Source organism: Medicago sativa, chromosome 3 (genome assembly GCF_051527215.1).
Source record: "Medicago sativa cultivar Bolivia chromosome 3, Bolivia_mono, whole genome shotgun sequence".
NCBI lineage: Eukaryota > Viridiplantae > Streptophyta > Magnoliopsida > Fabales > Fabaceae > Medicago > Medicago sativa.
In genome coordinates this window covers 61,255,516-61,281,366 of record NC_140751.1, presented here as the reverse complement: position 1 = coordinate 61,281,366, position 25,851 = coordinate 61,255,516, and the positions used below count along the sequence as shown (strand labels likewise).

At 31.3% G+C, this 25,851-nt stretch overlaps 1 long non-coding RNA gene across 3 annotated transcripts; it reads right to left on the bottom strand.

The window, feature by feature from the left end:
* Nucleotides 1-15,177: 15,177 nt before the first annotated feature.
* LOC146938860 (uncharacterized) lies at nt 15,178-25,576 on the bottom strand. Of its 3 annotated transcripts, none has more exons than XR_015031434.1 (5): nt 25,499-25,576; nt 24,945-25,033; nt 18,393-18,459; nt 17,930-18,052; nt 15,178-15,519 (listed from the first exon to the last, which is right to left on the bottom strand). It is a non-coding gene; the product is annotated as an uncharacterized LOC146938860 (long non-coding RNA). The 3 variants fall into 3 exon arrangements; XR_015031435.1 differs by lacking the exon at nt 25,499-25,576 and adding an exon at nt 25,283-25,354; XR_015031433.1 differs by lacking the exon at nt 25,499-25,576 and having other exon boundaries at nt 24,945-25,354.
* Nucleotides 25,577-25,851: the final 275 nt, after the last annotated feature.

The following is a 25,851-nucleotide window of genomic DNA, read 5'->3' as shown; positions in this document are numbered from 1 at the left end:
TGAAGAAAGTGAAAGGAAAGATAGTTATATATTTAGTAAGTTGACATAAATATCCCTACAAAATAAATATAATATTTTAAGTATTATTTATATAATTTATAGACATAAATAAATAAAAAGACATAAATAAGCAACGTTCTAAAAAACAAGTAACTTATAAATATATTACATTATTAATTAGAATAAAAAAAATGGTAGACGGAAGTGACGTTCAGGAAAGCGTATATTATTTAAAGGAAGAAAAATAGCATATAGATAATACTTCAATGGCCATTTTGTAATTTTATCACACTGGCTTCCATTCCCCCATGTTTCTTCGCATTTTGGGGAGGAAATGTTTTTGCGCATGGGGCCCACCAAAATCAGACTTTCTTTCCTCACTGACAAGGAACCAAACGATGGAAACACGTTTTTGAAGAAACTTTATATCCCTTGTGCCTTCTTTCCTTCATCTTTCTGCTGTTCCAAACACAGCCTAAGGGCCTGTTTGTTTCCAGGGAAAGGGGGTGGATAGATAGTAGAGAGAATGGAAAGTTTATGGAAATGTGATCTTTCCATGGTTTGGTTGCTATGTCAGTGAGGAAAGAAACCTTGCTTTTAGTGGACCCCACATGCAGAAAGCTTTCCGCCCAAAACAGCAAGGAAACATGGAATATACATCAAAATTAATAAAATGACAAATAAATCCTTGGTTGAAGCATTTTTTTTAATACTTTTTTTTAATGATTACATATTGTTTTTTATCAAATTAGTTTTGCTTCTCTCATATAGTAAATCATGGTTTCAGACATTAATAATTTATATTGATTCTCATATATATATATATATATATATATATATATATTAACATATTGATTTTTATTTGTTAATATGTAAATATGAACATATTATATTAAATAAATAACAAATACATAACTCATTTTATCATAAGGATATTTATGTCATTTACTAAATATTCATCTTTCTTTCCTCTCATTTTCTTTTCACTTTCACTAATACCAAACAACTAAAAAATCATCACACTTTTCACTCACTTTCTACTCACTTTCATTCCTTCATCAATCTTTCCTCATACAATCTATCCTTCCACTTTCTTCTCTCATCCAAACAAAGGCCTAAAAGTCATGCGTTTCTCGGCTCCGTCTAGCTTGCGCTACGGCCTCCCTTTGTCCTGTGTTAAAGACCTTTTGTTGACATTATTTGTTTTTGGATAAAGTTGTCGATTATTTTTTTTTTAAGGAATCTTTTGACTAGTTGTCTTGTCGTGTGTTAAATACCACGTGCTCAGCGTCAGCGTAGTGGGCCCGATCGGAGCCGATCTATTGGAACTTAACTTCCAGTAATAATATTTTTTGTTCATCGAATATAGAACAAAAAAATTATACCAATTGGACTTGGGAGTTGTCTGAACAAAACAAACTGCCTCAGATAATTGGGTCTGAACATGAAACAAAAAAGAATATACAACTTGATATATAGACTTTTCTTTATTCTGTCCTGTGTTTCGAATTATTATTATTTTGGGTCATCTGGGTCAGGTTGCCTTTCTAAATAGATAGATGTCTTAGTGTCTATATTTTGTGATCAAATCAAACAATACTCGAAACACACTCAAACTATACAGTATACACACAATCTCTTCTTTAACCTTTTTGTTTATCATTTTTTGCTTTTGTTTGTTTCCAAAAATATACACTTTTCTTCTCTTTGTTTTCTCCAATCAAAACGGAATGATTACGCATAACTCCAAACCTTATTTTATTCTGGTAGGGTTGTTGGTGCCTTTAGCCGCAACAAAGTATGAAGCTTTAAACAGTAACCCATTTCAACCGCCAAACCTAGCTATGTTGCTGTTTTTGATAGCAGTATTTTGTCACGCAGTTTCATCCACAGCTGATTTGAGTTTACCAGGTACTATATATATATTTCACATTTCTGGTGTTGTTGGGGTTGAAACGCTTTTGTGGATAATCCTTTCTCAGATCTCCAATATATTGGTGTATCATCAACTCATTCGTTTTAGTGATTACTTTAGTCTGCCATACCAACTGCATTGAATTGGCGTATCAACTCTCACGTCCTACCCTAGACCTCTTCCGTTTTACACATTCAAACGCTGCTGCCATCGCTCCCCTGCCTCCAAATTAGGAACTACGTGAAGCAGCTCAGGTGTAACATTCATGTGGCTTGGTTTAGTTCATATTTTGCATTTATGTTTCTTCCGAATTTGTTGTTTAGTAGTAGTATATTTGTAATTGTCCATCCAAATATAGCAAGGTCTAGGAGACCAAATTGAAAAAGAAAAGTATTCTTTTGTTACTTTGTCTAAACACGTAATGCAATTCTATTTTCTTTTCCTCCAATGTGGAGTCTATCAAGAGAAGAAGAATGAATGTAAATTGTGATATTATTATTACTTCTGAATGAAGGTACAATGAGTTTTTATATACAAGTGTAGGAACACAGTAAACTAAGGTGAGCTAAGCTCACTATATCACTACTAAACACTCTAATCTTAGTTGCTTGAGATGCAGGTAATATCCTCTTTGTGTGTACTATCTAATAGCCCCCCACAAGGTGGAGGTTGATAGATATCTATCAAGCCCATCTTGGATAGTAACAAATTAAAAGGTTGAGGATGGAGAGCCTTAGTGAAGAAATCAACTATTTGATCTTAAGAAGAAACTGGAAGAAGCTTGAGGATCCCAGATTGAAGCTTTTCCCTTACTGTATGGCAGTCAATTTCCAAGTGTTTGGTGCATTCATGAAGTTTTTGCTTTCTCGGTGAACTGCAGGTGGTGGATATCAGCACCATGCTTGAGGAAGCTGTCTAATACAAGGTTGTCAAAATCGGGACTTTACTTCGGGTCGAAAGAGAATATAGCAAAATTGGTACTCGTAAAATCGCAATCAAAATCGAAGGATTTTACTCAAGGACTTTTGTAGAATCGATATAGGAAATTGTAAAATCGCAATCAAAATCGATGGATTTTACCCAAAAAAATTAATACTAAATATATAAATATATGTTATAAATGGTATATAGTCATAAATGACTTAATTTATAAGAAATCGTAAAATCGCAATCAAAATCGATGAATTTTGTCTATTTTAGGATTCTACTATGGATTTGAGTCGTTGAAGGTGAAGAAAGTCGCAAAATCCTGGATTTTAGGATTGAAGTCGGGATTTTGACAACAATCGTCCGATATGTAAAGTTTATACAGCTTAAAGTTAAGGTAGCAACTTGAGGATTCACCTTTCTCTGCATTTAAACTTAGCTCACAAGAAAAAAGGTCGATACTGCACCTTTGCGAAGACAGCTACGGATCATTTTCCCTCATGAATTTGTTGCAGTAGCTGCTATCCAAGCGTTATAGTAGGCCTTTGAACCTTTTGTTTGAAACATTTGAACTGTTACTTTAGGTATTTTTCGGTTGTTTCTCCTTCTAAAGCTTCACAAATTGGATATTTTTTTTCTCACACAATAAGTCACATTTTAATATACAAGCTCTGGAAGAAAAAGAAACATGATTGTTGAATTTCTGAAGTGAATTAGAATTTATTGTCAAGTTTAAGGCATATCATTAGACCACATATGACCATCACTCTGCTACCTCAGATGTCCAATGTGACTACTACGACAAGGTTGAGTATGCAGATAATGGATCTTCAACTCACGAAGAAAATTGCATTTGAATATTCACTTATTTATTTATTTATTTTGACGACTCTGGAAGTCCGCGTATTGTTGTTTCACTTCAGTTTTAAAGTTTGTTCAATATAATAGAGAATGCAATGTGAATTCGGCTGGGTTTTTTATGCTGTAAAGCAAATGTAGCATCTGCAATTTAGTTTATAATTTTAACAGTGTAACCATCAAGGAAAACATATAATCACGTAGTTAAGAGATCTCGGTTGTTGGAATAAGATTGGAATTGGACGGTTCATATTCTAACTTCAACGTATTGATTTTAAAATACAACTTAAAATATGATTCCTTCAAAGTTTCATCCAAGATCCAGATATCTACATTTTTGTGATTACGGTTGTACACCCTCCGGTCACTATTATAAGTAAAAAATCACATTTTAGATTCATTCATTAAATGATGTATGTGGTTTATAATAAAGACCACATACAACATTTAATGAATGAATCTAAAATGTGGTCTTTTGCTTATAATAGTGACCGGAGGGTGTATGAATTAATACGTGCTTAAGACCTCAATCAAGTCGTTCAATCTCCTTCGTAGCAAGGATGGCTCACCAAACTCCTTGGTTACTACGACTATGAATTAAATTGTGTTCTTGCATAGGAAGTTGGTATACATGGATCACTTCATCCTTTTATAGGGTTCACCCAAACCAATGGATCAAAAGTAGGCCTAGTATTATCATTGTGCTTTTTCCCATTGAGACTAGCTTTAGCAACAAGCTAACAACAAATCACAACCATTGGAAAATGCTAACAAGTGCCCTAAGGACATTGTTTAAGCATCTAAAAGTAGCAACTTTTGCATTGGAAATTGTACGGTTATGACTTTAACATGTGTTGGACTTGTATTTTCAAGACATAGTTTCTTTTTGTGGGTTCCTTAAACAATGCCCTTAGGGCACTTGTTAGCAAGACCCTTAAATAATTAACTGTTTTAGTTTCTTGCAGTAGACGTGATATGGCCTAGACAATCGTTATATCACGTTATGAGGTAGCTTTTTTGTTGAGTTAAGCTTAAATTCAAAAATAAAAATAGACATAAGTAGCCAACATTAGAAAGCAGGTAATTTTAAATTGATTTTCCATATACCTGACATGAGAAACTAAAATACCCTAAGAAAAATCCTACTGGTGCTCCTAAAGTTGCAACACAAAGCTATCATAAGAAAAATAACAGACTTTTGCTACACAAGACTATTATAATAGTGTTGTGTGGAATATTAAATTGAAACCTACCCAACTTCGACCAAAGAAAGGGGCTAGTCTTTTGTTACATTACATAGCAAGCAGAAATTTATATTTATGCATAGAGTCTTACTAATTAAGGAGTGTCTTGGGACATTAGACTTGTTTTCAAATAAAGAAATTATTCTTTGAAAAGTCAAATACAACGATTTTCAATACTAAAAACAACTTTACATAAAAATTTATACCATTTAAGATATAAAGAGTGCTCGTTAACCTTTCTCTTCTTCGTAACACATATATAAAACTTAAATTTGCTTATGGAAACAAGTGGAAAATGCTTGAGAAAAGGAATAAAAATTGCAATTTTAAAAAAATTATTGACGCCTTAAAATTTTAATCATCCTGTGTCAAAAAAAAATATATTTAATCATCCATTTGCTATACTTATGAGAGATCAAGTGCACCACACTTTCCATAGGATACCGCCACTCCCCTCCCTGAAGTTTTGCTTCCTTGAGATATCATAGAAATTTTTTAATTATCGGTTGACTAAACTGCGATTGAACTTTGGTAGAACCAAGTTGGTGCCAATATAGGGTGGGACACGTTTGGAATGTGCCGTTTACCTTTTTCATAAGGACATACAGCGTGCAAAATATGCCTTGTGGCTGGGACGTACACCTAAGAACGTTCCTTATCTCGATGGTTGGTTTGGACCTTCTAAAAAAATTGGTGTAACTCTCAAATTCTCAGCTAAAGAGCCCGGCGAGGTAGAGGAATGTGCAACACTAATTTTTAAATACTCTTTTATTAGATGAAATCAATGTATTTCCTCCGTCCCATAATATAAGCAAAAAAAAAAATATCACATTTATTAAGAAATCCAATCATCTACTTCTACTTCTACTTCTACTTCTACTTCTACTTTCTATCTATCTACTCTACTTATTATATTATATACTATATTAAAACAACACTCTACCAAAATTACTTAACTACTTATTCCTAATTTTCTTCCAAATTTTTTCCTTTACAACTTTAGGGTTATTTTTGTCAAATCCACTATCAAAATCCACTTTACTAAACACCACTTTCCCACTATCAAAACTCACTTTACTAAAACCCATTTTCTCACATTTCTTTATTTAATAATAAACTTTTCTCTCTCATCTTTCTTTATTTATAATAATAATAATCTTTTCTCTTTCATCTTTATTTATTTAATAATAAACTTTTCTCTCATCTTTATTTTTTAATAATAAACTTTTCTCTCTCAATCTCACTCTCCTCTCTTATCTTTTTCTTACCAACTTTCTTCATTTTTCATTTTCTCTCTTCATTTTCAACTCCATTTTCTCTACTAATTTTCAATTCGATTTTACTAACAAGTTTTTTTAGAGGAAACTAACAAGTGTTGTTGTTATAGCAGCTTATGCTTTTGTATTTTACGATAATACTATTATATAATACGTTAATTATGTTTTTTCACGGGACACATATTAATATTTTTCACACTCAAACATATTAATAAATAAAATCTATGATTATTTTTATTTATTAGGTTTTTTCATATCCTCAATACTAAAACAAGAACAATATTATAATATACTATGATTAATCATACTTCAATTTTTTCTGTTGTTTTTTTTTAAATGTATCACTTAAAAAACCGTTGGAGTGTACAGTTGTAACACGAGACCCATTTCAGTAACTACAACGAGTGATCAGTTTTAATTAGTATTTTTTTTAATATCTCTAATTAAACACCGCGATTTCCTAAGTTTTATTAATATATTAATAATATATATGTGGGTGTATGGACTATATATTAATAAAAATATATATGAGTATATGTTTGTTTTATGGGAATATATTAATATATTCTTATTTGTAAAATTTAATGGGAAATATATATTGATAAAATACAAATGAGTATATGAACTATATATTAACAAAAATATATCTCACTATATTTTTTTTACGGCAATATGTTAATATATATTTATTTTTGAAATGTATTTTTATTTATTAGCTTTTTTAATATCGTCAATACTAAAACAAGAACAATATTACAATATACTATGAACGAGACCCATTTTAGTAACTACGACGAGGGATCGGTTTTAATTACTATTTTTCTAATATCTCTAATTAAACAGCGCGATTTCCTAAGTTTTATTAATATATTAATAATATATATGTGGGTGTATGGACTATATATTAATGAAAATATATATGAGTATATGTTTGTTTTATGGGAATATATTAATATATTCTTATTTCTGAAATTTAATGGGAACTATATATTGATAAAATACAAATGAGTATATGAACTATATATTAACAAAAATATATCTCACTATATGTTTTTTTACGGCAATATGTTAGTATATATTTATTGATGAAATGTATTTTCATCTATTAGCTTTTTTAATATTGTCAATGCTAAAACAAGAACAATATTACAATATACTATGATTAATCATACTTCAATTTAATCCGTTGTTTTTTTTATGAAAATGTATCACTAAAAAAATCATTAGAGTGTACAATTGTAACACGGGACTCATTTTAGTAACTACAACGAGTGATCGGTTTTAATTACTATTTTTTTAATATCTCTATTTTTTTTAATATCTCACCTTTATTTTTTAATAATAAACTTTTCTCTCTCAATCTCACTCTCCTCTCTTATCTTTTTCTTACCAACTTTCTTCATTTTTCATTTTCTCTTTTCATTTTCAACTCCATTTTCTCTACTAATTTTCAATTCGATTTTACTAACAAGTTTTTTTTAGAGGAAACTAACAAGTGTTGTTGTTATAGCAGAATATGATTTTGTATTTTACGATAACACTATTATATAATACGTTAATTATATTTTTCACGGGACGCATATTAATATTTTTCACACTCAAACATATTAGTAAATGAAACCTATGATTATTTTTTTGTCAAAAAAAAATCTATGATTATTTTTATTTATTAGTTTTTTTTATATCGTCAATACTAAAACAAGAACAATATTATAATATACTATGATTAATCATACTTCAATTTTTTCTGTTTTTTTTTAAAATGTATCACTAAAAAACCCGTTGGAGTGTACAATTGTAACACGAGACCCATTTTAGTAACTACGACGAGGGATCAGTTTTAATTACTATTTTTTTAATATATCTAATTAAATACCGGGATTTCCTAAGTTTTATTAATATATTAATAATATATATGTGGGTGTATGGACTATATATTAATAAAAATATATATGAGTATATGTTTGTTTTATAGGAATATATTAATATATTCTTATTTCTGAAATTTAATGGGACCTAGATATTGATAAAATACAAATGAGTATATAAACTATATATTAACAAAAATATATCTCACTATATGTTTTATTTATGGCAATATGTTAGTTTATATTTATTTATGAAATGTATTTTCATTTATTAGCTTTTTTAATATCGTCAATACTAAAACAAGATCAATAGTACAATATACTATGATTAATCATACTTCAATTTTTTCCGTTATTTGTTTTTATGAAAATGTATCACTAAAAAAATCATTGGAGTGTACAATTGTAACAAGGGACCCATTTTAGTAACTACAACGAGTAATCGGTTTTAATTAGTATTTTTTAATATCTATATTTAAACACCGCGACTGCCTAAGTTTTATTAATATTTTCAAAAAATATATGTGGGTGTATGAACTATATATTAATAAAAAAAAATGTGAGTTTATGTTTGTTTTACGGGATATATTAGTATATTCTTATTTCTGAAATCTAATCAGAACTATATTTTGATAAATATATATGAGTGTATGGACTATATATTAATAAAAATATATCTCACTATATGTTTTTGTACGGGAATATGTTAGTATATGTTTATTTGTGAAATGTATTTTCATTTTTTTAATATCGTCAATACTAAAACAAACAAAAAAATTATAATATACTATGATTAATCATACTTCAATTTTTTCTGTGTTTTTTTTTTTAAAATGTATCAATAAAAAACCCGTTGGAGTGTACAATTGTAACACGGGACCCCTTTTAGTAACTATAACGAGTGATCAGTTTTAATTAGTATTTTTTAATCTTTCAAAAGAAAATTAGTATTTTTTAATATCTCTATTTAAACACCGCGACTGCCTAAGTTTTATTAATATATTAATAAAGTATATGTGGGTGTATGGACTATATATTAATAAAAATATATATGAGTATATGTTTGTTTTACGGGAATATATTAGTATGTTCTTATTTCTAAAATCTAATGTGAACTATATATTGATAAAATATATATGAGTGTATGGAATATATATTAACAAAAATATATCTCACTATATTTTTTTACGGGAATATGTTAGCATATGTTTATTTATGAAATATATTTTACGATAACAATATTATATAATACATTAATTATGATTTTTCACGGTATGCTTATTAGTATTTTTCACACTAAAAAATATATTAGTAAATAAAAACTATTATTTTTATTTATTAGCTTTTTTAATATCGTCAATACTAAAATTTAATATATATTTGTTCATATTAAAATTTAATTATTTTATAATTTTTCATTACTACCGATCAATATATACATTATTATGCTTTGAATACTTTACATATTTTCACCATGGACAAAAAAAATCACTATGCCAAGCGCAGCAAAGACGCGACATGCGGCGGAGCCGCGACCATATAGCGCGGAGAAGCCGCGCTACCCGTGCTGTAGCACGGGTATTTCGACTAGTTCTTATTTAATACTCCTAACAAAATAGACGTGTTTCTAGACGTGTTTCCAGAATTACCCTTGTTAATATTGAATGTTAATAAGTATCACGATTATTCTAGCCTCTTCAAAAAAAAAAGTATCACGATTATTCTTCCTCTAAAGTGATAATAACCGTACTTAAGTGTTTTGGAAAATGCAAAAGCCAACCATGTTTAATTGCCCCATCCAATTAGCTTGTGAGATGGAGTATCAGTAATCCTGGAACTACTAAACAATTGCACGGTGTTTTTGGTAAACATGTTTAAATAGGTCAAAGTTGAGTTTTTTTTCTTATAATTTGGGACAACAAAATTGTGTTTTTTTCTTATATTTAGGGACGGAGGGAGTAAAATGTTTGAAGATATTAAAGGAAAGTTATTGACGTTAATATAATGTTTTTACTAAATACTCGTTTATGTAATAGTTGTGGGAGTAATGCGGGTGATCTGCTCCTAGTAACTCAACATAAATCAAAGCGTAAAAGGGCATAGAAAAAGAAAAATGTTAAAGTGGACGACAGTGTTTGTCGTCACACACGCATGAATGCTACAATTATGTGATTTCTTTTTTAGTTTGGTTTTTTTTAGTTTTAAATTTTTTTTTTTTACGGTGGTTGGGGTTTGAACCCTCGTACCTTGCATATTTTATGCATTGCCCATACCAACTGAGTTAAGCTCACGATGACTAGTTTTTAACTTTTATTTTTCGTTTGAATGTTTTTTATAAGATAAATAAATGTTGGGGTCTTTTAAATCTATTGTTTGTATCAAATAAATTTGTTTAATTTTTTTACTTTTCAAGTTCAGTCTTAATTTTATAGATAAATATTTCATCAACAACATTATAAATCAATTTAATCAATTGAATTTGTTTTAAATTAAGATGGAATAATTACATTTATGAATTCTAATTTTGAGAGTGATGAATTTAGAGTTACAAACTTATCAATAAACGTTCACAAAAGCACTTTTTAACTAAGTTTGATGAAAATAGGTTAATACTGCATGCATACGGCTTAAAGGATTAAGTGCACACTTTTATTGACATAAATGATCAAATTAAAACTAAAATGACTAATATGATTTAAATGTTAAATTTAAAGAACTCTGATGTATTTAGCCTTTTTCATATGATCAAAATAAATCCAAAAAAATTAATGGATTTAAAAAAGAAGAAAATTAAAACAATAAATAACTTCAACGAATTGATTATCTACAGATTTTACATGGCCAAAATCAATATACCATGCAAATGCCGTGTGCTATATGGCCTCACCTGCCATATAGCACACCAGCCCGAAGCGATATCGTTGACAATTCCAGCACTGCCGTACGCGAAATAAATGTTCAAAGTACATGAATTTGAAAAGAATTACACGAATAAGAAAAATAATGTTGATAATACATCAGCACTTGTTACCAAAAAAAAAAGATAATACATCAGCACTGCTCGTCGAGAAAATCTTGTGTGGATTAGGACCAAGAATTTTGGTTTGGTCACACACACAAAATTTTCTCCTTCTCTCTCTTCTCTTATCTCTTCTACATTTTCTCTCTCTTCTCTCTTTGTGTGTGACCAAACCAAAATTCTAAATTGATAGCGTGGAAATCAAATCCAACATGTCACTCTTCATATATATATATATATGAAGGTGTCTTTTAACAAGTTATTCTATGAGCATTTGTTAAAAGATACCAACTAATTTTTATGAAGGTGTCTTTTAGCAAAGTTATAACTAAAAAGTGGAAATCACACCTTGAGGTGTGGGTTGCTAAAAGACAGCTTCATGGGTGGCTTCTAGCAAAAACTCATATATATATATATATATATAGGCAATTATTGAATAAATAGACAATTACTCTCTAAAATTGTGAGTTTCGTCAATTACCCCCTGACATTAACAAAATTTTAATTACCCCTTGAAATTGTAATATGTTAGTTAATTTGCCTCCTCTATCAATTTTCTCTGTTAGTCAACATGACGTGCCACTTGACTGTCTACGTGGCACTATCACGTGTTTGACGTGTCATGCCACGTCACAGGGGTAAAAAAATTCCCAATTTTTTTTTAAAACACAAAAACCGGATTTTTTTTACGTTATGTGCAAATACCCCTCAAAATTGTGCACTTATGTGCAAAATGCCCCATGAAATTTATAATAATCAAGCAAATTGATCCATGTGACAAAAATATTCTTTTGCTCCCAATTTTTTTATCTTTATCATGATCATCATCAAAGGTCTTTGTTTTGAACCATATTGCAGGAATCAATCAAACAAGTCGAGGATAGACAAAGCATATAGGTATTTGTTATTTTAAATTCAAGTAGTGCATGATATAGGATAAGCAAAGCATATAGGTCAATTATATGTTCCTTTTCTGTTTAGACAAAGTAATAAAAAAAAGGCTTAAACGCACTTTTCACCCCCTAACTTTGTATAAGTTGCAATTTTGGTCCCCTATTAAAAAAAATGGCAAAAGTGATCCCCCATGTTTAGGGAAATATGCTCTTTTGACCCTCTAACATAAGGGAAATATGCTTTTTGACCCCTTATCTTTAGAAAAAATTGCAATTATGGCCCCTTTTTGGGGACACGTGGCGTCTTCTCAGCAGTTTTTGGACGAAAGGGGCCAAAATTGCTATTTTTTTTAATAAGGGGCCAAAATTGCAACTTATGCAAAGTTAGGGGGTGAAAAGTGCGTTTAAGCCTAAAAAAAATTACTGACCGACTTGACATCAACAGGTAAAATAACCCGTATTCCTTTTTCAACTATAGCCCCTAAATCTAAATTTAGATGAACAATAAATACACATATGTACTAGAAAACTAAGATGAAACGCACATGCAAAAAATCTACAAAACCAACCCACATGGCTTCATATGCATTGCATGCATGTTACAAATCATACTCCTGAGATGTTTCCTGTGGTTCTAAGTTTGGAGTCTGAACAGCATTTGAAAGTGAAGGAAGGTAGGGCTTGATGATATCATGGATGCAGTCGAAGAAACAGAATGAAGTAACAAGTAAAAGGAATAGGTTGATGATATACCAATTCCAGAACTGAGGGAGGAGAATCCACAAAAGTGTCTCACATGCAACAAGCCCAGAAAAGTGGAATATGATCATAGTACTTGGGAGGCTGAAGTCAGCCATGGTTGTAACTGCGTGACAAAATAGAGCTGTTAAAAATAGGGGAAAAGTTGGATTTGATTGTTGGAAGGGGTTTGTATTTGATCCTTGATACTTAATTCCAATCGAAGCCAATTCCATGCTCATCAGAATAGTATAAGCTTTATGCATACTCATTTTGTGTTTCCCTTGATCCTGTGATTGGAGAATGAGTTTTGAAAAAAATAAAAAAGGTTGTCCATAAATAGTTTTTTTTTTTCTGATGGAAAATATGAGACGTAGGAAGTGTGGTCCAACTTCGAACAAAACTTTGTGTTTTGAAATATGATCATAATTGTTGGGAGGCTGAAGTCAGTCATGGTTGTAACTGCGTGACAAAATAGAGCTGTGATGTTGGGAGGCTGAAGTCAGCCATGGTTGTAACTGCGTGACAAAATAGAGCTGTTAAAAATAGGGGAGAAGTTGGATTTGATTGTTGGAGAGTGACAAGTTTTGAAAAAAATAACAATGTCCATTTAGAATTTTTAATTGTTGTAGAGTGACAAGTTGGATTTGATTGTTGGAGAGTGACAAGTTGGATTTGATTGTTGGATTTTATTTTAATGATTCATTGCATCTATTCTTTCCTTTTCTCTGTGCACCGTAAATTTTCTTCTTGTGCTTGAACCATGGATTTCAAATCCTTAAATTTGTTGTTGTGGCCGGCCGGAGAAGAAGACGAAAGGGGTGAGTATCTGGGTATGGCAGACGAAGAGTTGAAGGCTAAGAAGCAAAATTGTGTACTTTGAAGCTATTTACGATTTCTAACAGCTGAAAAGAAGAAGGAAAAAAAAAATCAGATCTCATGATTCTGATGGCAAAGATGAATCGGAAAGGTTTGAAACTGTTGGATTGGAGAAGGGGAACGTTTCATAAGATTGGATAGAGTGTGGAGAGACATATGTGTTATTTAAAATAAGGCTTTTAATCTGAACCATGTATTTTAATCTAAAGGCTGATAGGGTTATGTATATGGTCACTGCGCTGACCCAGATGACCCAAAATAATAATAATTCGAAACACAGGACAGAATAAAGAAAAGTCTATACATATATCACTGCGCTGACGCTGTGCGCGTGGTCTTTAACACACGACAAAACAGTTAAGATTCCTTAAAAATACTAAAATAATCAACAACTTTAACAAATGTCAACAACTAAGGACAACACAGGACAAGGGAGGCAGTAGCGCAAGCTAGACAGAGCCGACAGACACATGACTTTTAAGTGAGTTGTTTCATAATCCTGTGAATCTATCTATCTATCTTCTTCTATTTATAGGTTCATCTAGGTAATGACATCATTAGGATGAGCAATTAATGCTGACATGAGTAGTGGTTAGGTGGGTTATGGACTGATTTGATTTTTTTATTGCCTAGGTGAGATGTTTTACAGCACACATTTAATTCAGTTTTAATTTTTACTCCCTCCGTCCCGCAATAGATGACCCATTTGAAAATTTGCAATTTTGACCTATCTTACTTTGACCATATTTTTCTACTAATATACAAAGATAAATAATATCATATAAGATGTCGTTAGATTCGTCTCGATGAGTATTTTCAAAATATCAAATTTTCATAATTTTTTCTAACATATTATTCAAGATATTTAAGCTCAAAATTATGCATTGGTATGCGTAATATGGTCAACTATGTCATGTATTATGGGACGGAGGGAGTAATAATTTAACAAACATAAGAAAGTCAAAAAGCCTATTAGACTACACACATCCAATTTTATAAACAATTGAACTTATAGAAGCGCCCCCAATAAAGCAAAAATAAATAAATATTTTATACACTATGAAGACAAGTTGAAAGTCTTGTCTTATTTGAATTTATTTTTCCATATATATAATGCCTTTGTTGCAGGGTCATCCCTTTTCATTTCCTTCCACCTCTATATTGCTTTGTCATTGAAATCTTCATCCCTTTGCCCATAATCTAAGTGTTCTACACATTCAATTTCCCATTTCCTTCCACATGTTTAGCCATTATTGGTTCAGAACTGTTCACTGTTAAATGAATTTTCTCAGAATTTTCAATTATTTTTGTGTTAAAAATAATTTTTATAGGGGATGGCCCGCTTAGTGTGGGTTGTAATTAGGTTCATCTAGGTAATGACATCATTAGGGTGAGCAATTAATGCTGACGTGAGTAGTGGTTAGGTGGGTTATGGACTGATTTGATTTTTTCATTGCCTAGGTGAGATGTTTTATAGCACACATTTAATTCAGTTTTAATTTTTAATAATTTAACAGGCATAAGAAAGTCAAAAAGCCTATTAGACTACACACATCCAATTTTATAAACAATTGAACTTATAGAAGCGCCCCCAATAAAGCAAAAATAAATAAATATTTTATACACTATGAAGACAAGTTGAAAGTCTTGTCTTATTTGAATTTATTTTTCCATATATATAATGCCTTTGTTGCAGGGTCATCCCTTTTCATTTCCTTCCACCTCTATATTGCTTTGTCATTGAAATCTTCATCCCTTTGCCCATAATCTAAGTGTTCTACACATTCAATTTCCCATTTCCTTCCACATGTTTAGGTCCAGATTTTGATGGTTCAATAATATTCAACCTTTATCCTTATATTCTTCAATGACATCTCATTTGTTCTTTTATTTTGTATTCCCTGCAGAATATTTGAAGATAAAATTATTAGAAAAATTGTTACATCAGAAAGGTGATGAATGAGAAACAGCAAATATGAAGGAACACGAGATAAATTGTGTACTACTACTCCAAATCATAGTGGTTGACCTCTTCATTTTTTGCTTTTCAGTTATACAAAGGTAATATACATCCTTTTATGGCTTTCAATAACTTTTTGCAGATGGAACTATGTTTAAAGTACTAATATAGCTAATGACAGTTGTAACCATGTTGGCAAGTGTCTAATAAATTATAAGAGACTATGTCCTTGGGGACTAAATTGTGTTCATTATTCATAATATAATTTGAGGAAAACATATCTGCATTTTGTCAACTTTTTTTAAATAATATACTTTAGTTTAAAGTTTTCCCTGTCCATTCACCATTGTGATGCTCACAAGTCACATCTAAACTTTCTTTATAAAATTTCTAAACCGTAGTGTGCCTGAATTTATAAATTCATACTCCTAATGAAGTGTATAGCAAGGCTTTAATTTCATGTATGCAAAGTATTAATAAAATTTCTGCTATACATCATTTTATGGTGTTTAAAACATAAAAAGTGTTCTTTTCACCAAATCATACGAAACTTAAACTGAAATTCAAACTCAAGAAATTAAAGTTTAAAGCTGGTTTTTTTTTCTATAAATCACAAAATCATACAAAAGTTATAGTTAAACTCCAAGAAATCCTGATGCAGAGTTTGATTTTTTTTTTTCAGTAAATCATACAAAAGTTACACTCAAACTCAAGAAATTATCATGTAAAGCTGGAAATGTCAGCTTATTATCAGTTTACCACTAATTACATAACTAAATCTTTGAGCCAGGCATAACCAAATACACTCAAATTCTAATTTGGAAAAATGCAGTTTCAAATTAAATTATTGAAAGAACATTAAGCTCTATTAATAGACTAAACTAAGGAGGATTATAGAAATTCCAACAGTATTTATAAATGATGAAAAATACCACTCCTATCTCTATTCCAACTTATGCATAAGATAAGTTAACCAATTTGGAACATGATTTCATCAGGTGCAGAAACATTTAGAATTGAAGCTCAAGGCAAAATACTTACAATCAGTACTTACGAAGATGCATGAAGCACTTGCCGAATACCAGTCTTCCACATCTGTGTAAGACATTCTAAGGCAATCCTCCTTGATTTCAAAGAAACAAAAAGCATCATTAAGACATAATTGAAGAACACAAGAAAGGAAACAAAAAGACTAGCTTCAATGCAAGTAAGAAGGTAACTCAAATTTTCTTTTAATCGCCAATTTCTCACTTATCAGCGCCCACTACAAATGATAGGATTAGAATCATGATTGATTATTGTAGAAATATAGATTTTAAATCTCATAAATTTGCAAAATTTACAGAGATTATTGTAGAACACCAAATGACCAAACAAAGTAAATAAAAAACCATACCTCATAAACTAAGTTCTGGAATGAAAAAACGCAAAGGATGATTCAAGAAATTTTGTTCCTCTAAACTAAGAGGTACATATTAGAAAGTAAAATGTCGGTAATGATTTTTCTAATCAATTCTTGCAATTCCACATTTTATCTTCTAATATGCACCATTCAGTCCCTCATTTTAGAGGAACCAAATCCACTTTGGTGTGTTGGTGAGCTTGTGAACATGGTCTAAACACAACAAACTACAGTAGTACACCAACTTTACCCAACAATGACAGCAAAATTACACAAACAGTCTTAGGCCTTCAAGAAACAACAAAGTGCGTTAAATTGTCCAACATATTTAGAAGCTTAGATGAAATTTTGAACCAAATAAAAGTCCAATCTATCACCAAAATAAAATTTTAGATATGAATTCTGAAGGAATTGGATTTCAAAACAGAAATTGAGAATGTGGTTAATACATGAATGAGTCTTTGGGAATTTATGATTTATTAAATGAGTCGGAAAAATTGGGACTTCTAGGTTTTGTATGCAACTAAAGTGGATAGTCTAAGGTTGTTGCATAATACTACTGCCATGATTATGTGAATAACTTTTTCAGAAAGAAAAAGCTAAATTTTCAATATGAAGGAAAATTTCTTAAAAGGTATTACTTTGAGTTGTTGATTTTGTTTTAAAATAAGCTTGAGTCATCGTCTTAAAGTGTGACCTTTTTGGTAATTAAAAAAGCACAAACAGAACCTATTATCTATAATAACATAAAAGCACAAACCAGCCAAACATGAAATCAATTGCTCTGATCATATATGAAAAGTAGAGGTGGTGTAAAAGGAAGCTTGAAGGTCTATATGATCAAGTTCTTTGAACATTAAAGTTATGCCTAGGTAGGCTTTCTGGTCAGATTTAGGATATGATAGTGAAAGATGCCAATTAGCTACCAATCAGATAGTGATTGTAATACCTTTTGGAAGCAAATGTAAGAGTCTATTGCTGGAACCAGTGCTCTTCATCAACACCCACAATGTTATTTATTAAATCCATAGCTACATTGTTTTGGTCTGCACGATGTTGTTGATTATCTTGGCTGTGAAATCAACAGTAAAGAAAAATTAAGAAGTTAGTAAAAGCTTGATACTAAAACATATATATTCCATATATGCATGTAAGGTGAGTTTGTTGTTAGTTGTTACACAGAGTTGGAAATTTAATTTGTGAATGGGTGTATGTCTATGTTGTTAATGCTATATACTCAATAGTCGTAGAAGATTGACGACTTTGCAATTCAGATTAATTTCAAAAATGCAAGATGTATTACCAAAGTAAAAAATAACATCGCTACAAAAAAACATAAACAATAAGATAAAAGAAGTGTTAAAAACTACAGTACTTAATACAAGTACTTGAAACAAGTTGAGGAGCTTCACCTATCTTATGCATGTATGAAGGCATTGCACTGGACTTCCATGTGCCGGTTCCAACTCCTTTTAAATACTTTCTGTAGGAAATTAATCCAAGAGGTGAATGCACGATAAATTACAATAATCAATGTGGAGACAAAGGAAGCACACTAAAAAATATAAAAGCCTATATGAAGACTCCTAACAGAGTTGATACGTTTCCAGTGATTAGGATAGTGGCCAAGTGCACCACCAAGAACCCAATAGGCTAAGGTGCCAAAATCTAATAATTCATTTCATTAACATGCCATTAGAAACATAATGAGAATAAAGGAATCGTGTTGTAGACAAATTTAAAAAAAAAATTCTTCAAAAATACTAAATCACAGAAATAGCAAGAAAAAAGACCATTTTTATTCAAACAAATTATACATCACTAGAATATGAAATGGAGTTGAGACTTTCTTATAGCCAAATTTGCAATTAAAAAGAAAATTGGCAGATTTAAAAACAAGACAGAGAAAGGAATTTTTCATTAAAAAATGTGACTAATTTTTTCTACACATATACATATAAATGTGAGATTTTTTTTATTGACAAGAAATGAGACTTTGTTATAGATAAATTTATCATATGTTTTTTAAGATACACAAAATGGTATATCTAAAAAAACAGTGAAAAAGACCACAAAAGACTTTATATTTGCTGCTAATAACTTATACCATCTTTTTCCCTTACAGATCTCATCTCTGCATGTGGAGGTCCCAAGTTTCAATCGGAGGAGAAAGTAAGGTGTTCTTCGAGCTCCAGCGACGGTAACAGACTGAAACATTAGAAAAAGATATCATCAACACTTAGAAGAGAACATCAAAATATAGAAAGAGGAATGTGAAATAATGTAATCGGAAAATTAAATACTCACCGGTGACGGTGTCTAGGTTTCAAATAGAGTACTCAACTCCATTTATATTTGTCATGACAGCAGAGCCAAGGAAAAATAACAATACCAAGACTGCGGTGACGGTATGACAGTGGAGTAGGTGGTGACAGCTGCCTTTGAAGCATTGGAAATCCTGGATCTCTTTTTTGCCAAACTCGCACTTCGACACTCTCTGCTCCTTCAACCGGAAAGCAGGAAGCTTCCGGTTCTCAGCTGACTCTGATTTTTCCTTCGCAATTCTCTTCTTCTTATCGGCAATCCTTGCTCTCTTTCTTTGGAATGTAAGAGGAGTAACCAGTCTTTGTATCTTAGGAGCTTTGCTCACCTTTTTCCCTGCAGCAAAATAATCAGTACTACTCAGACTATATATCAAAATATGACCGGAACAGTCCAAATTATTTCAATCGCCTGAATAACCAAAACCAGAGTATTGTCTAAAATCAATTTGTTACACAGGATCTTTCAGATTACGATAACATATATATCTTAAATTATACACGACTTGTGGTTTTCATTATGTTGACTGAGCACCATACAGGATATAGTACACTAACAGGCATGCTTCAGATTGGTGTCTATCAAACATCAAGAGTGCGCCATTTCAAAGGAGTCTATAAGTACTTTCCAAATACCAAAACTAACACAAATTTTCTAATGGCACCTTGGTAAGCCATATGAACCAAATGACAAGGAAAAGACATTAATTCTATTAATTATAAATATAAATAAGGCCTTCTAATGAATGAATCAATAAAGTAAAAAACGAGCTGTTCACATAACTCATAACAGAAGGGAAAAACATCATGTAATAAATGTTATCACTAGCCTAACAAACAACAAAAAAAACTTTGCAAACTGTAATTGAGTCAAATCACATTCATAGATTGATATTTTAACAAAGGCTTAAGTGTACTTTTGATCCCTGTTAAAAAAATGACAATTTAGCACCCTATAAATTAGCCCCTTTGCAATATTCATCCTTTTGGACAATTTTGACTCATGACTTATTCACTTATTCAACGCCTATGTGGCAGGCCACATGTGTAATTAATGAATTAAAAAAATTACAAAGCCACGCAATCTTTTTTATCTATAATCAATTGCTGGTAGAAAGTGATTATTGTTGTTTGAAAATTTTATTATTTTTAAGGGAAACAAATTGGAACTTCTACAAAATACAGACACTCTTAAGAAAATCTGTTGTTGAAGAGAAAATAAGAAGAAAAATTGGTTGGTAGTTTCGATTTCGGAGACTGAATTGGAGAGTAGAAAATAAAAATAACTTGTCGGTTACATTTTTGTTCAAATTTGTTAAAATATTATGCTCCTTGCATTCAAATTAGTTTAAGAAAACAATAGAGTTCTAAATTATTAGATATATGCCATTAATGAAAACTATGTATTGTGCGTTTTTTTTAAATCCAAATTTAAATTGCAAAAAGAGAAAACTAAAACTGAAAAACATGTTTTAGTTCTTGTTATACCCTAATTTTGGACCTAAAAATACTTATTCAATTCTTCTTTTCTTGCATTGTAAGTCATTTGAACAGTCTCTGATCCATTGCATCTTTCCTTGCATTTTATTTCAATGTTATTTGCAAAATTCACATAGAAGGGTATTTTAGTCATTTCCTGCATTCAACTCATTTTAATCCTTGAAAATTGTTTGAGTCTTTTAAATTGGTTTGTATAAGTCCTTGTTTCGATCTCATGTCAAAATTCATTTCAAAAATATCAGTTGGGTCTTTTTTTTAGTCAGTTTAGCCCCTAGGGGCATTTTAGTCATTTCCTATGATAAAATTTCTTTCAGTCTTTCAAAATTTTGTTTGAGTCCTTTCAAGTAGTCTGAATAAGTCTTTGTTTCAATCCTATGTCAAAATCCATTTCAAAAATTGCATTTGAAGTCATTTTGAGTCAGTTTTGCCCCTAGGGGCATTTTAGTCTTTTCATGTGTCAAAGCCCTGTTTAAATTCTAAAAATTGTCTCTGAGTCTTTCAAATTGGTTTAAATAAACTTTTGTTTCAATTTTCTGTTAAAAATCCATTTTAAAATTGCATCTGAGTCGTTTTAAGTCAGTTTAGTCCCCAGGGGCATTTTGGTCATTTCACATAAAATCCCTGATTCATTTTAATTTGCTTTGTTGTTTTTAATCGTTTCACTTTACGTTATTTTCCATTTTTACTTTTTTTAATCAATTTTTAGTTTTAATTGCATTTTAGTCCTTAAAGTCTTGTTATTTGCATTTTGGTCCTTTTAGTTTGTTATTTTTGCAGGTCAAAGTTGGTCAAAGTTTGTTACAAGTCAAGCGCCACACGGCATCACGTCATTGGTCCAAGCATTCCCACATCACCTATAAATAAGTCAAGGTCATGGTCAAAGAAACTAACTAATTTTTTTCAATCATTCCATAAAAAATCAAAAAAGTTCATATTTATTTTCTCTCAATTTTTCCTCTCCCCTAACAAACTTCCACCACCCTAACTAACTCCTTCCACCACCTTCAACCACCACAACAACCTTTAACCACCTTCAATCTTCATCCCTAACCACCACAATCATCATCTTCATCCATAACATTCCTCCATAACCAAAAAGCTTCAAAAACTTTTTCACAAATCCAATCAACAATCCTCAAAAATTTCCTTTCCTTCTTGAATCGATCAAACCTCAACCATCAATAACACAAGATTCAAGAACGAGACACACACATATACTCCAATCGGTGACTGAACCATGACTGTTCTCGAATTCGTTTTCTTCATACGGCAACATCGAATCGTTCAAAGCTTTATCAAGCCGAAGTGGTGAAGAAGACGAACGAAAGCGAATCAGTCTCGTCCTCAATCGTAGCAAGCAAACCGAATCCAGAATTGAGGTTGAAAGCAAAGAAAGTAAATTGGACTCGTAAGGAACAAGAGAACCGAACCTGTACAACAACAATAACGAGCAACAACATCCACGAATTGGAGGCAGGAACACGTGAAAGAAGATGGTGAGCAGAATCAAGTCGAGTCCAAGCTCCGATCGAATTTCACAAAAGACCAGAATCGCAGCAGCAAGAGGGAGAAGAATGGAATCGGCTTTAACTCACACGGCGTAATCAATTCGTAGCTTCGAACCGTAAATCAAAGTTCCTTCTTCTTCGAATCGGATCCAAATCCGAGCTCAGGGAAGGAATCACCGCTGTTCATCACGTACCGTCCAGATCGAAGAAGGATCCGCCATTGTTGAATTCAAGGTCGCATGAACGGTAAAGATCCGAACAAAGAACAGAGAGGTATTGTTCCTGATTTTCGTTTTGATATTGATTTGTTAGATCTTTTGGAATTTGAGCTTTAATTTTTGAGAGTATAATTAAAAAGAATGAAGAAAGGGGAAGAAATAAGGAGGGGACTGTGTGATTGTTGGTTTGAAACGTGAGAGTTGAGGAAGAAGACTATTCTTGTTTTACAATAGAAAGAGGAATTAATTTTTATGAAGGAGTTGTTGTTCACGTGCTCATACATTAAGCCAAACCTGGGTTTTCTTTGACCCACAACCCATGTGCAAACCGACCCATATTAACCTTGGGCCTGGGCTTGTCCCTTGCAAATTCGTTTTCCTCCATGTTTTTTTTTGCTAGTTCCACACTGCCTAGTGCTTTTTACGCCCCTGCTTATGCTCAAAACCTCTCTAAAAATTCCACAAAAATTCTAGTAGTTTCTTGACGCATTTTTTGATAGTTCTTGATGTATCCTACATGCCAAATCTTGATCACAATATATAATTTTTTATCTTGATTCTTGATTAGTACTTTGTATTCATTTTTACTCGAATCTTGATAAAAATTTCTAAGTGTTTTGGAATGTCGATATGGTCAATTTTTAGCACTTGATACTTGTTCTTTGGAATGTAGTTACATGTTCAAACCTACTTCAAAAATAATGTGTGCTTGTTTTTGCCATTTTTGCCACTTTTTGTTAACATTTTTGTGAAGTTTTGATGTGGTTTTGAACTTGAAATTTTGTTACATAATTGTGGCTTTGAACATGTGATTTCTTGGAGTGAATTTGCCTATTAAATGTGGCATGTGCTTGCTGTTTTGAGTTAGATTTTTGTGGACTTTGTGTTGTAAATAATGTGAAATGCTCTTGTGAAATAAAGTGCATAAAGGACTTGAAAATCTTATAATCTTTGGCATGTCGATTTTCCTTGATTCTCATATTTCTTTCCTTGAAATAAGTCATCTAAAATTTCCAATGTTGTGAGAATTTAGGTCTCAAACTTGCTTTAGAAGTATATTGAATTTCAAGTCCCTTTGTCACTTTTTTTACTAAAATTGTTAGTTTACTTTACTTGCAAGTTATATTTGTTTTACTATGCATTTTTCATTTTGTTTCTATATCATTGGTTCTACTAACCCTTTTGTTTCATGTTTCATAAGCATATCTCATCCTTTGGCCTTAGTTTTATTTCATGCACTTTAAATTTTGCCAAGACTTAGCATGTAAAGACTTAGGAATTTTGTAATATTTTTCTTATGCCTTTTAATTCCTTGCAAGACCATAGAATGTATCTAGGCCAATGATGTAAAGGACTATGAACTCTAATAATGTACACCGACACAAGCACCGACACATGCACACACATCACTTTAGGTATATAGCTAGAATATGCATGTTTAGATGTATGTTTAGGATTGTATGTTTAGATGAATGCCTAGGATTTACACTTAGAAAAATCATTTTCCAAAAAAATATGAACAAACTTCACTCAAATCATTTTCTAAATAAACCTTGGGATCCAAATCCCATTGTAATTTTCCCTTTTATTTTCTTAATCAAATTTCAATGAACTTTAATCACACTTTGACTTTCTTTTGCAAATTGACTAATCAAACCCCACTTTTTCTTAATTCTCATGCCTTTAAGGCCTCTCAATCTCCATTCTTCAAAATCCCATTTTCAAACTTAAAATCAACCAACAAAAAACAAAAAACATCTTTTGAAGAGAACTACGGTGGATTTGATCCCTTAAACGGGTACGTAGGCAAGGAACAAAATTCCTTCAATTCAAATAAAATAAAAATTCAAAAACATTCTTCTCCCTCCCATTCTTCACTTAGAATACCTTTAGGCCTAATAAACACTTTCAAAATAGCATTTAAAAATAAAGCGCGCGCGTAGAAATTAAAGACGATTCCTATAGGATACTATAGTCGTTATGGGTGCCTAACACCTTCCCGTAGCGAAAACAACTCCCGGACCTCGATTCTCAAGGGTTTTGCTTACTTTTTCCCTTCCCAAGAAAAAATAAGATATCACCGGATAAAAAGGTTCAAACGTAATCAATGTTTGACACCCAAAAACCAAGATAAAACAGTTCTCAGTTTCATAATTTTAAAAACAACAAAAAAAATGAAAACAATTTTCAAAAACAATATTTCAAAAACACTATGCTCAAACAATTTTTAAATATAACTGTTTATGAAAACTCATTCAAAGAGGCCCTAAATCAAAACATGTTTTACTCTTATATAATTTTTAAAACCAAAAAACTATTGATTCAGAAAACAAAGATAGCAATATCAAAATGCAACAGATGAAAACTCAAAATCTCTTACTAAAAACTTCAATCAGTAAATCTTAAATAGAAATCACCTTCATTGCTAGGTTCCTCTCTCTTCAAATCCAATCCAACAACAATACCCAAATATTTCTCAATATATTATTAAGCTTATTCACTGCTCCTGCAAAATCAGTAAGAAAAGGGAAAGGATTTAGATTTACATTTTAGAGAAGTTTGATGTGATTATTGCTGGGAAAACTACATCAAGTTCGATTGATGAATCGGGGCCGGAGTTGCTCGGAAAACACCCTCAAAAAGTATTGTTAATTTTTCAATCTCATTAAATCAATCTATTCGGATATAAAGATAGAAAAAGGTTGAAGAAAAGAAGAAAGGTAGGTTTTTTTTGCCACAAAAGGCTGAGATTGACGGTGGTTGAGGGATCAAATCCGGCGGCGGCGAGAAGGAAAACGGGAGCGTGTTTCTGATCAAGGGTTTCGGTATCAGGAAATGAGGGAGAGAATACAAGGTTGAGGGTTAACAAGTTGAAAATCATAATGAAAATGGAAAACATACAAATGTCGGATCAAAGATTCAGGAAAAAAGAAAACGATGTGAAAGAGTGAAAGAAATTAGGGTTACATACCGAGGGAGGAAGTGAAGGACACTGCAGATGCAAAGGGTTTTCGCTGTAGGCAGGTTTGTGAATAAGTAGGGTTTTGTAGTAATGGGCTTGTCAACAAATAGTGAGGTGTAAGCCCGATTATTTAGATCCATTGTTATTTCTTTGAATATTTATTTGTTACCTACACCTTCAATTTTTCTATTTTGCAAGATTTTACTTTCTAAAAATTTTAATAAAATACTCTACGAGTAAAAGGAAAATTTATTATTATAGAATAAAAGTTTGTTCATTTCTTTTTTGAAAATTAGAATAAAAGGTTTAATTGTTTTTTTTTTTCAAACTTTATATCCAACTCAACGATTCAAGGACCGATT